The sequence below is a fragment of the Indicator indicator genome, chromosome 4 (genome assembly GCF_027791375.1).
Source record: "Indicator indicator isolate 239-I01 chromosome 4, UM_Iind_1.1, whole genome shotgun sequence".
Classification (NCBI taxonomy): domain Eukaryota; kingdom Metazoa; phylum Chordata; class Aves; order Piciformes; family Indicatoridae; genus Indicator; species Indicator indicator.
This window is the reverse complement of record NC_072013.1, coordinates 7,578,940-7,592,199: the sequence shown is the minus strand read 5'-3', so window position 1 is coordinate 7,592,199 and position 13,260 is coordinate 7,578,940.

The window sequence follows — 13,260 nt, the reverse complement described above, 5'->3', positions numbered from 1 at the left end:
ATCTTGGGAGTTAAAAAATTTAAACCAATATGGTAAAAATGCTTTTTTTCATCTAATAAAGGTTGAAGATTACAGCAAAACATGAGCTATATAGTCCACTGAAAAACTGTGGAAAACCCAAGTTTTAGTCTTTTTCAGGGGAGTGTTATTTTAATAATTTTAGATAAGAAAACACTGGTGCTGGGAAAGCTGGTAATGGATTGATACTTGCTCTTCTGATTGTTTAGACCTTGGAAAAGTTTGCTATGGTTACTTGACTAGAGGATGTTTTGGGGAGGAGGGGTCGATAGTATTATCTTCTGTCTTTCACTCAGACTGTGGTTTAAGTTCAAAATGCAGAGCTAAAAATAGGCTGGGAAAATATGCTTGAAGGATACAAACAGCTGGAGAATTCACCTGCAGCTTGTCTGGTACATGAACTCTATCTTTGCCTTTACAAGGCAAACCATCAAAATGGTCTTAACTCTTAGGCTTTTTTTTGTTCATTAGGCCTGTTTCTCATAGTGCTTTAGTGATACTGATCTTTAGCTTCCACTAGATAATTTTGATTTTTAATACTGTCACAGAAGAGCAAAAATTCCTATAGAAAGCTGCATCAGCAGCCCTTTGTGTTAATTTTTTTGTTTGTGAAGTTGGTAGCCATCACTAGTGCAGACTAGATTCAAAGTGATGGCTTCTTATGATCTGTGTGTGGATTTGATGCTAATACATGTATGGACAAGGTTCTGGGGAATGTTTCTTTCCTGTTTGCTGGCTTGTGGTGAGTAATTCAGAATGTCTGATGCTTTAAGACAATGTTTTATACTCTGTTTCTTTCATTGGGTTTGTTTTATTTTTTTTAATTTCTGATGCCAGTGAGCAGTGTTTCTGGTTCTGTGACTTACGATGCTGCTTATAAGCTGTGGGTCTGACTGTACTGAAATAGAATTATCACCATGAAAGTAGTATGTTAAATGATTTTTCTGACTTGCATTGCATATACTTATTATGGAAGCTCATAGTGAAGAGCAGAGTGGAAGATACTTTGGAGATAACTGGTTTTCTGTGTATATATTTAAATAAAATATATATGCTGCCCCTGTATTGTTCCTCAGCAGTTGTTTGTCTAACCTTTTAAATCCTTTTGGTTTGCTTTATTCTAATTATTTTATTGTATCTCACTGGAATGTTTCTGATGTGTTACCCAAATGCTTACAGCTGCAGTTTAAACCCATTACTGCTATTCCTTCTGCCTTCTGTGGATATTCAAGCCAATTTATTATCTTGCTCTCTGCAGCCATATTCCGTATTTGAAAATTGGTAATGCTGTCCCACTTGAGTCTTTTTTTCTGTAGATTAAAGACTGGCTAAAGAATACCAATTCACTTGGATATTACATCTTTTAGCTTCGATTGTTCTTGTTTCCTTTTTGGACCCTTTCCATGAGGAGGATATATCCTTGAAGTGTTTTCCTAAAACCTGGATATACCATTACCTGTCTGAGGCCTTCTTCATGCTGGGTGTTTTGCAGGCTCTACTCACCTTGAGAGCTGTGTGGTGTTTTGCAGCTGCACCAAGAGTATTAGCTTCAAAATTGTGGTCAAAAGGGATGTGAGAGTTTCAGTGGGAGAACTGCTATGTGATCAGCTCTTTCAGTCTTGGTTTGTTGAGCTGGTTGTGCTTTGGCTGGTTGTGACTGACCACTGGTCTTCTCAGGGTGATTCTTGGACTGGTGAAGTCCACTCTGGCCTGCAGAATGCACTCTGCTCTCAAGGTATGTCTGATATTTACTCTTGTCAGTTTTCCTACTTATTTGACTTGAGGGACTGGTTTTATATCTGTATGGTCCATTATGTAGATGTGTCCAGGGTATATTTATTTAGTTAATCAGTTAAATTTAAAATTTATTTGGGAGTCATGTGAAAGTATTCTGTAAAGACCAAATGTTGTGAATGTTAGAATTTTGTTTGAACATAGGGTTAGTAATATTGCAATTTACTGAGCTGACTTTCAGGTGAACTGCAGTACCTGAACCTGTGTTCATTAGCATAGAATCATGGAATTGTTTTGGTTGGAGAAGATCTTTAAGATTATCAACTCCCACAGTTAATCCAGTGCTGCCAGGACACCACTAAACCATGTCCCTCAGTACCACATCTACATGTCTTTAAAATATCCTCAGGAATGCTGATTACAGCACTTTGCTGGACAGCCTGTTCCAATGCCCAACAAGCCTCTTGGTGAATACATTTTTCCTAATATCCAATCTAAATGTCCCCTGGCACAGCTTGAGGCTGTCACATTTGAAAACTAAAATTAGTTTGCTTAAACTCTGTGTGCTGAGGCTTAACCTATACATTTTATCTTATGTTTGTTGGGGTCTAAAACTGTGCATCCTGCCAGTCAAAGCTTGGCTTAAGGAAGGTGACTCATTAAGCTTTGGTAAATGGGAGGTGTTCCTGGTCCCATGAATTATCTTGGGTTTGTGCGGGTCAGTCAAAAGCAGGACTTCTGTCTAACAGTGAAACTTACCCTTGCTTTGATTTCAGTGGCATTAGAACAACTGCATGAAGAGCCTACCTAACTTTGTATGCTTGCTCTTTGCATTATGATTTGCAGCAGTCATCTGGTAATGTCAAAGCTCTTAGGTGGCTCTGAATGTGAAAGTTCCTGTTAGACTTTTAATCTTGACTCTCAGAATATCCTGCCGTCCCACAGGCTAGCTCTGCTGTTGATGCTGAATATAATTTTTGGATTCTCCTGTACCAGGTCGTGGAGGAAGGAGCATACTTCTGTAACGTTTAGAAGACATAAGGTGATGAATTATCCCAGTTAATATAATTATCAATAATGTATGCATTTATTATGTATATGTGTGTGGTTTGCTTTTTTGTTTTTAAATCTCGAGCTCCCAAAGCAGTCCTGGTGGTCCTGGAGGTGCAGCTCCCATCGCGGTCTGCGAGGTGGTGTAAATAAAGGAGAAGATCTGGTCCACCCCAGGAGAGGGCAGTGGTGCACTTGTACAAAACCACTGTCTCTTGGCTCTGTAGGGTATTTCTTCTGGATCTCTTTTGCACCAAGTATCGAATTCCTATAAAAATCAATTTAAAAAGCAGAACTACACCAACGAGTCCCTTTGCAACACTACTTAAAGTGGTATTTATTTGTGTTTATAGCTCCAAGGTCCAGGGTCACTGATGCTACATATTTTAACCAGACTTCTCTCCAAGTAAGAAGGTGAAGATTTTCTCCTGCTGTATCAGCTTTGTCTCTCCTGCAGGTCACAGGTCAGGAAAAAACCCTGAAAAGTTGGCAAATAAAACTGAACTTTCACAGTTTATATTATTGCATCAGCTAAGAGCTTAGGTTTTATATTAAATCCAGTGCTTCTGGCTGTTAATACAGCAAGGAGTACTTGTATGCTACCAAAGGACTCCTGGAAATCTTAAGTTCTATGTGTGATATTTTTGATATATATTTATGTTTTGGGGTATTTTTTAACTTAAATCAATTGATATAAATTCAAATTGTGTTGTGAGAATGCAGTCTTTTCCTTTCAAATATCCTTAGCAGTGAGAAAATCTTGGTCAAACCTTGCCTTCTCTCCAGTGCTGTTGTTCTTAATGGAAGTGTTCAAATGTAATTTACTGAGTATTCTGCTTTCTCCTGTGGGATCAAAAGAAATTTTAAGTCCCAACAATTCGTATATAAACCCAAACAATTTGGATATAAAACTTCACAGAATTAGGTCTCATCTTAGCATTAAGTAGATGCTTAGGTTTTGCTAAAAGACAGTAATAGAGACACTTAGGTTATAATTTTATTGGTGCTCGTGAAGGGACTTTATGGCTTCTGATGATAATCAGAAGACTGACTGCAGAATATATAGGCATAGGTGGGTGCCCAATATTTGTGTGGATTGTATACTGGTAGAAATAAAGCTGTGGTGGTGTAACCTTCATTAGACAGGCTGGTGTGTTCCAGAAGATAAGCCCTGGTGAAAACTCATTTCTGAGACCTTCTACTTGTCATCGTACACTCTCTGCTATGGAAGACACACATGACTAGGCTGTGTTTGCTACCTCAGGGATTGTATGTCACTTTCTGTGACTGCAGAGCTGTGCGACTGCTGCTGCCACTTGGAGATGACTGGAGGAAGCAAACAAAATCCCCAAAACAACAATAAAACAAATCCCAAACCAGAATTCCCTTGGACATTAAGGGAACAGTTGCAGGGAGACTCCTAATCTGTGTTGCAGCACCCTGGTCAGTGGAGAGTGGCAGGTGTGGTTAGAGAAATGCAAGTATTTATCATGCAGGTAGCTTCTGTGGCTATTAGAAACCAAGAATCCATTGTATATTACTACTGGGCTGCTATACCTGTGTGTAAAACCTGTTATTACAGGACAGGCATGGTCTTAGATATATGGAGAAGATCTACTTGCTAGTATCAGCACATTTGTTCTTTTGTGTATAGTCAAAGTCAAATGACCGAAGTTGTAGCTCTACTGAGTGACATTCTAGACTGAAAAACCAGTCTAAGACTGGGAATTCAGAAGACAAGTCTCTCTACTGTGACAGTAACTCACTTCCATTGCACACGTGTGAATTTGTGGCTGAAATCTCTCTCCCTAGAAAGACAAGCTGAAATCCAGAGTGGTGGTAAGTGTGATGTAGGTTACTTGGTATATCTTCAAATGGTCCCTGTGGACTGATTCTGAAGGGACATTAAAAATCCTTCAGTTTTTGCTGTCAAAGGAAGGGTTTACTTTGCCATTTTGGTTCAGACTTGCTACTGCTGTGATGTAGCACTGGCTTCTGTGCGCCAGCTAGTTTTTATAAGTTTCTGTTCCAGAAATGGCTGCACTTAAATACTACATTTGTCTTTCAAAATAGCATGCTGGCATCCATGTGGCAAAGTGCTACATAACTGTGAAGTAGTGAACATTTTTTGTATGTTAGCTAAACATCTTAAGTATGATTGATTGGGTAACTGTTCATAATGCACAAGACTTAAAAATGTGTTTTGTTGTGTCTGGCTTTTTTTTTTTTTTTTTTACTTCTGTGATTATTACTTTATTACTTTTGGGCCCAATCTGAGAATTAAATGTAGCTATATTCACCTCTCCAGCTGGTGATATAGGTCTATGTAATTTGTGTCTGTGTATACACACATGTGAACATATCTCAGCCTGCAAACCCAGGATACCATTACTACGTTTTTCTGTGTATGGGTGGAGAGAATGCTCATTTGAAGGCTTGAGATTTGCAAATGATTTTACCACACAGATGTCTGTGCTCTGCCATATTTCCTGTGGTGCTGTAGGTATGACATCTGTCAGTTCAGGGGGAAATAAAAAAAACCTAAAACCCCCCAACCAAAACAAACAAGCAAACCCCAAACAACCTTCTCAAAACAACACAACTGAAAACGTGCTCCCTTTGGTAATAATTTTACTGCTTTTGTGAAATCTTTTTTTAGTAAAAAATCATGTCTGTGGGAGGTAAAATGATCTATCAAGCAGGTCAGGCTTGATACTGCCAGAACACAGAACTGGAACTGGACCAAGTATTTCTTGCAGAGCCATAGTGGAGTAGAATATCCTGATGGTGTGGTCTTTTGAAAAAAACTTGTGTTGAATAATGCTGCCCTGCTTCTTCCTAAGGGGCCAATGTGATATCTGCATTGAAAGGTTAAGTTGATGGTATAAATAATGCTGTCTTTAGAGAAGTGGCAGCTGGCAGCTTTTTCATTTTTCCTCCAGACTCATTTGTTCATCTTATGGGTCTCTAATACAGTGCTTGCAGTCACAAGATTGATTTCTAGCCTTGTGTTTAATTGCCACAGTGAAAAGAAATGGTCAGCTTCTTCAAGGAAGTATTTTCTTTTGGGGTCGAAGTCTTGTGTGCTGCTTCATATTCTCCCTTGTCTACTTTGGATGTAAGGTTGGACTGTTATATAGAGAGAGCTGAACTGTTTTGCTTTTACCCATCAATAGCAGATTTCAGGGCTCTGACAGTTTCCCACTGGAAGAAAAATAGTTGACATAAATGATAGAAATCACCTTTTTAGTAGACTTTAATATTAAATACACAAAGCTTTGAGCAGGTGTAAAGGACAATGATAATGCAGGAGAAAGCTCTTCAGAAATGCCAGTCTGGAAATCAGTGTTTCGCTTTCACAAAGCAACACTTTTATCTTAGAAGTTTATAGCAACTTAACTAGAGACGTGGTGTCACAGGGCTACCAACACCTCATTTCTCAAAGTCTACATCCTGCTCACCTCCAAAGGAAAGTAATTGGTGAGACTTGTGTGCAGGAAACATTCTAATCCTGTGAGCAGTGTTCTCAGAAATGCACAGTAAATGAACACAGTGCTGTCTTGGAGCATGAGCTTCCTCAGTCATCTTCTATGTGTTGTGTGCTGTGAAGGGACTGTTTGATACAGGAGTGACTTCCTTACTCTCCCTCCCCTGCCCCTGTTGTCTTTGAAGATGAGGTGGAATTTCTTGTTTCAAGTGGGTTTTGTTTTGGGCTGATGTGTTGGTTTTTTTTTTTTTTTAAAGAAAATGAAAGTTTTATGAGAGAATTCTTGCTTCTGAATCCTCTCTCAGGGAGAACACGGCAGAGGAGGGGGAGGAAGCTCAGCCCAGTGTATACAGTTTAGCGTGGGAGGTTTCCTGCTATTGAGGTGTAAAGTATGGAGAATAAGTTGTTGTTTTGAGGTCTTGCAGGAGCACATCCTGAAGGACTGAGGGTAGGAGGAGGGAAGGTTTCCATGGGAAAGCAGTCTCTGTATATCAGTACATTCTGTAGAGGGTATGTGTGGGTTCAGTGATTAGGTGGTGGGGGAAGAGTTTGAAGGGAAGATGAAGATGCTAATCTACAGATACACAGTATCATTATGACCTAGGTATCAGCTTGGTTACTATTTTTATGCTGTTACATACTCTGGATACTTCCAGATGTATCCTTGTGGCTTCAGCCTAAAATTTTATCCTTGGACTACTGTCTTTGGTTGTTCAAATTTTGTGTAAGACTGATATTTATGATTAACTTGGGTATTGCATTCAGTCTATTTGAATGCCTGTTTCACATCTCATGAATGGCTCCATAGAAGCTCTGCTTCATGGAGCCCTTCTAGGACCTGGTCTTCAGACTGTTTCTCTTCTGGACACCAAATAGAAGCCAGGAATGGTGAACTGTGGTCAGTTATTACCAGTATAGATATCAGCTGTTCAATACAGGTACCCAGTGCAGAAGTCTGCCCGTGGGAATGGCCCTGCAGGATCTGTCCTGTATCCCCAAACCATACAGTTTATGATCTGTTATTTTTGTGTAGCTGAGACAAAAGAAAAAAAGAGTATTTTAGACAAAGACACACAATACTTATATGGAAGCAATGAACTATTTGTGGAGAGAAACATTAGAAAAAATCACTGAAATTACCAATAGGGTAGTCTTCTTTTTAGCTGTATATTTTTAAGGTCTTCAGAAGTCTGTAGACAAGTGAAGCTGTTTGTGTCCTTTGTGGAACTGAGCAGTAATTGTTTCACATACAAGATTTAATGTATCAGTTTGCACTTAAAAAAAAAAAAACACAAACCAAAACAACCCAGCCAAAAACTGAAGCCCAACTAACAAACCTGTAGCTCTCAACTTAATTGGATGGAAACTGAAAGAGGAGATAGGATATAGACTATGGTTTATGGGCTTGGTTGAGCTATCATTTTGCTGAGCAAAACACTTTCTAGCTGGAAAGCTCTATAGGTCCCAAGGAAAGAAGTACAACTGAAGTAACTGGCTGTAGGATAATACAAATTGTTGGAAATTTGGAAAGATTGACAGAGCTCTGTATGAAATGGTTAAGAGCTTTCAGAAGCTCTAGGAGGCTACCAGACCACAGGGTTTGAGCTGTATTAATTAGCCAGCAAGATGTAATTCTGTGTGGTGTGTAGAATTTGTTTGTTTGTTTTCCTTACCTGGGCAACAATTGAGTGTAAGTTGGCTAATAGCATTTACTTTTTTTCTTTATAAAACATGCCTGCTTTCCTAAAGCCAACAGACAGTGCAATTACATCTGCTGGTAGAGCATCCTCACTCTGAATACTGAACATATTTTGTCACCTCTGTTCAGAATGCCAAGTGGGGAAGGAAATACAGATGATCACAGAGTGTGCATAAGGTCACGGTCTAGGAAAACCTCAATGAGAAGTGAGAACCCCCACAATGGGTGAGCTTTGTGTGGTGCTAGGTCAGTGAAGTAAAACTGCTTCCACAGGTTCTGGATAAAATTAAAATAGCAGATGGATGTCTTTATACAATGTAGCTCTGCATGTATACTGTTTCCAACAGAGAAGTACTTCTGACTTGGGGAGGTTGTACTCTAAAAATGTCTAAGTGAAATATAAGTCTTTAACCTTTCTGACAGGCAGTTGCATCCTTTCTTGCAAGTCATCAGTCTCAGCCCTGTGAAACAAGGAAGGATTCTTTCTGGTAGAAATTCTAAGACCTGTTTTGGTTTGGTTGTGTGTTTTTTTTGGGTGTTTTGTTTGGTGTTTTTTTTAATAGTTAAATGGAGATGAAAGACCAGGGAAACATGTTGAGGGTCATCTTTTTCTGACCTATGTAAAATTCAATCCAGTGAGATTATGCTGTGGAGCAGACTCACCAAGGTACTGAAAAATCTGTTCATTGACAATTGCATATGGGAAATGCTTACTGTGCAGGAGTATACTGTGACAGGAGGCTAAAACTTATGTTGAGTAAATGACTGAAAGCAGGAGATTAGAGATAAACATTGCACGTGGGTGTAGACCTGTTAGTAGTTGGTGTGGTAGTGTGTGTGGTGTGGTTTTTTGTGGGGGGATTACAGTCTATAGAATGTATGTACTTGGAAATTCATAGGTATCAACTAAGTCATGTAAACAGTGTACTGAATGCCAATGTCATTGAAGAAAGTCAAAGGACCTTAAAAACTTTTCTAAGTAATCAAACCCATGATGACCTAGACAGGGAAAAATCCTAACTACCAACAGCAACAAAAAAACACCCCAAGACCAACACCCACCCACCCCAAAACCTCCACAAACAAATAGCCATAACTCTTCAAATCTGTATCACAATCTTTCAATTTGAAATGCCAGAGATTGATTTAATCAGTGGGTGGGTTGCAAAGCAGACATTTGTCTCCAAAAAACACTTAGGGTTCAGATAATGAAATTTAGTTTCTAAGCTTATTAAAGTTATGTTTTGTGCCTTTACAGTCTAAAATATAATGGTACTTGAATTTACAGTTGCATCTAGACCAGTGTGTTGTTTTTACCTGCTACAAGTAACAGAGAAGACAGTGATGTTCTGAATTTATACTGGTATCTTCTGTCTTAAGCATCTAATGGTTCAGGGTCTCACCTGGAATCATTTAAAGTTTTTTCATCCAGGAGGACTTAAAAAGTCATTGGTGTATGTTTTTACTGTCTGAGACAAGTTTTTAGTGCATGCACACATGGCACCTGACAAGGAGTTCCATAACTTAACTTCTGTGAAGGAACATCTCCAGTATTAATTTCTAACTCACCTTTTAGAAACTTTGACAGAGAGAATCCTTGGTTTGGGACAGGTTGCAAATGCTGTGTCACTTCTGGCAGTCATGTCATCATTGACTTCTAATTTAAAGTACCTCAGCCACTTTTTCCAGCCTAAAGAGTAATTTTTTATAAACCAAACAAACAAAAGGCAGAAACACAGCCTTTTATATGTATAAATTTGCTGTACATAGATTTTTCTATGCCTTTGACCATCCTTGTCACTCTTCTGTATGCCTATTGTAGCTCTAACAAACTGAACAGAGTACTGAGGAACTAGGCATGCTATAGATTCTTAGGTCATGTCAAAATGCTCAGTGTGTGCTGTCTTGGACTTGTGGCTCAGTAGTAAGCTATTGTCAATTCTTGGTTATATCTCAAGGTCTTGTTCATGACCAATATGGAGCTCAGAGACCAAAATTGTACATGCCAAGTTAGGATTTTAACATGTGACTTTGTCACACATTTTACTTGCTATGTAATGTCTTGTGTGTGAATTTCTCTCCCCAACCCCTGCCCTCATCCTTGGAAAACTTCCAGAACAAAAAATGGGAAAGATGGCTCCTACTGAGTTCAGGTATGTGGGAAGAATAATGTTCAGTTCCCAAGATTGTTTTCTCTATAAGTCATTTGAAAATTGTCACTGAGAGCTTCTACCACTTTGTGATGCACACAGTAGGTGGACTGAGATGAGCTTGTTTTCAGGGGAGAGCTTGGGGAAAGAAAAAAATCTGTTACTTCCAGGTTCCCAATTCTAGTGCTGATGAAATAACTGAGAATGCTCTAGAGATGTAACATGGCTCATACTAAATGGTTACAGACTTTCTGAATTAGTGGAAATTGGTTTGATGGAAAGACCAAGTTTCACTGGCCGGTTTAGTAAGTGGCTCTGGTTTCTTTCTGACTGTTGCTGGTAGGGACAAGCAGTGCTATGAGAACTGGAAAAGGTGTTACTGGAAGTTTTGTATCCAACACAGCCACAAAGAATGTGGCAGTCCCTGAAGAGGATAGGAGCTTGGTTCTTGCCATTAATAATAATTTATTCAGGCTTAGTGAATGCTGCAGAATGTGGGGGTATGTCATGCTGCTGGTCCCTGGTGAGCTGCAGTACGCAAGGTGTGGTGTAGAACATAGCTTTCCAATTGCTTGCTGAATGTGTGCCATAAATGCATTCTATTAGTTGTCTTAGAGTAGATTTAATCTAAGGATATAAGTAGTGCCAAAATGATATTTTATCTAAACTGTACAAGTCCTAACATGTTACAAGTATCCTACCCACCAGGAGTGAACTCATAAATATTCCAATTTAAAGTCACCTCTGTAGTGTTTCCTGAAACATGCTGGCTTGTAAAACCAGCTGTTTTCTATTTTTTTTAAGGTCAGAGATGTGACCAGTGCTTATGTTGTTTTGATGGTTTTGGGTTGATGGTGCCAATGGAAGGGTAGCTAAGCTAGCATCAGCCTCTGACTCCATAGTGAGCACTGCTATACCTGCATGGAATGGTTCCTGAAACAATAAATCCTGTTTGGTAGCCCAGCAGCTCCTTTCTTGTGCTGTTACCCTCAGGTTTGCTCACCTGTAAAGCTTTCAGTAAGCATGATGCTTGGCTACTATAGTTTGTTGTGGTAACTTGGCCCAGCCTGCTCAGCCGGCCAGCCAGACTAGCTGTTGACAGCTCCAGATTTGCTGTGCGTCATGGCATAACTAATGAGTAGGCAAGACTGGCCATGGAGTAGGAGGACACACCCTGACAGATCTGATGCAAAGCCCATTTAATTCTCTAGAATTACTTTTATGGAATGTGGACTGGGTGATAAATCCTGGAATGACATTTAAAGGTTTCTTATCTAAGAACGTTTGAATCTCCCAAGCGACACCAAGTGCGTCTCTTCAGGTCATTTTTGCTGAGACGAAACAAACCTTCAAGTAACAAGACTTGAAGTATCAGAATGATGTGCATGTTACAGAAGTATTCCAGGTCAGATTCATGATGTGACTACCTAAATTCATCTTAGGGATAAATCAGGCACTGTCTTGTTGGTTTTGGGTGTAGTAACTTGACCATGGCCTTTAATATTCCTGATGGTAATGAACAAATTACAAGACTTCATTTATTTGGCATTTCCACTGTATTTTTTTAAATCCTACTGCACCACCTGCTTGCCTGTAGGAGACCCTGTGCATGCACATCCCTTTTCATGGATAGTAGTCTTCAAGCTGCACTCAATCCAGTAGAAGTTGGGCTAATTAGAATGACCTGAGATGTTTAGACTGTAAAAGATTCCCCCCCAAGACAATTGAATGGGCTGAATGTTTGGTTTACCCTTTGTTCTTAGAAGAAGTTTTCTAGTCTGGAGGGGGGAAAAGAGAGAAAAAATAATTAAGTATTGGTGGTATTTTTTTCTGCTTTAAGAAAAGATCTGTCCATAATAAGCTTGGAACTACTTTAAGGACTGGAAACAGTGTTGTAATGTATGGACTCCTAAAATAAGAAATACAATCTTGAGATCATAAGTTTTGTCATGGGTTTCCACTGGCTGATATTGTTCATTTGGGCTTTTTTGGGGACTACTATAACGTGAGTAATGCTTTCTCATATTTGTGGAAGAAATCAGTTTAAATATGTAACTGGCTTATTTGTGATATAAAGCTTCAACTAAATAATATCTTGTACACTTCTTTGGCTCTATAGGCTGTGACTAACAAGTTCCATGTTATGAGAGACATATGTAGTAAAGCCTGAGTGACCCTGACTACTGGTTGTTAATCCTTCTATAAAGATCATTGTGTGGTGGAAAAAATAAAAACAAGCCACTAAACTTCAGAGATGTGTCTTGTATGCTTTCTCTCACCTGATTTTTCCTGACTATAAAAATTTTGGCATGAAAATGCTACTTTCTGTTGTGTTGTTCTTCTGATCTTGGTGGGTTGTTCTTGAAGCAGCAGCAGCAGCATCCATCACCCCCAGTAAAATCAGAGCTGGCTGCTGTATGAATAATTGAAGTGGTACAAACAGAACTATGATTTCAAGTGAGCAGAGCAAAAGCAGATAAAACACTTCAAAAATTTGCTTTCAAGGAATATCTCTATACTAGTGAAGTGAAGAGGAAAAACTAATAATGATGTGTATGTGGCACGGATTTTGTGTTTTTAAAAGTTATCAGGTGTAGTTTGGAGGTTGTCCCCAAGCTTCCAGCTTGACTTCAAATGTTCACTGATACTCTGTAGATCTCTGTTCATGCGTGTGTGTGCAGGCCCAAATGCTGCAGGGCATCTGTCTGTGTGTATGCACAAAGAATGGTCAGAATAGAGCTTTTGAGATGAAACCTCTGTCCTAGTGCCTGGTGTATGTGTTCAGTGTGCTGGGGAAATAGGTATACAGATGTCATTCCACAGATATCATTCCATATATATCATATTAAATAAAGGTAGTGTCAGTTTCCCTCAAAAGCTTTAGGAGATGCCAGAACAAACGTTTTCTTCAGGGTTTTAATTCAGCTTCTCTGTGCAGACTGCATTATAACACAGTTCTTGGTTGCAGAACTGAGTCCTTTCTGCTGTCCTCTGCCCCACCAGCTTGTGCATTGGCAGGGAAATACAGAGCCCAGAGGAGCACTGCTCTTCTCTTCTGCTGAGACAGCAACCTCTGGTTGAAGAGTAAATACTACAGCAATACAGATGGAATGCTGGGTGAT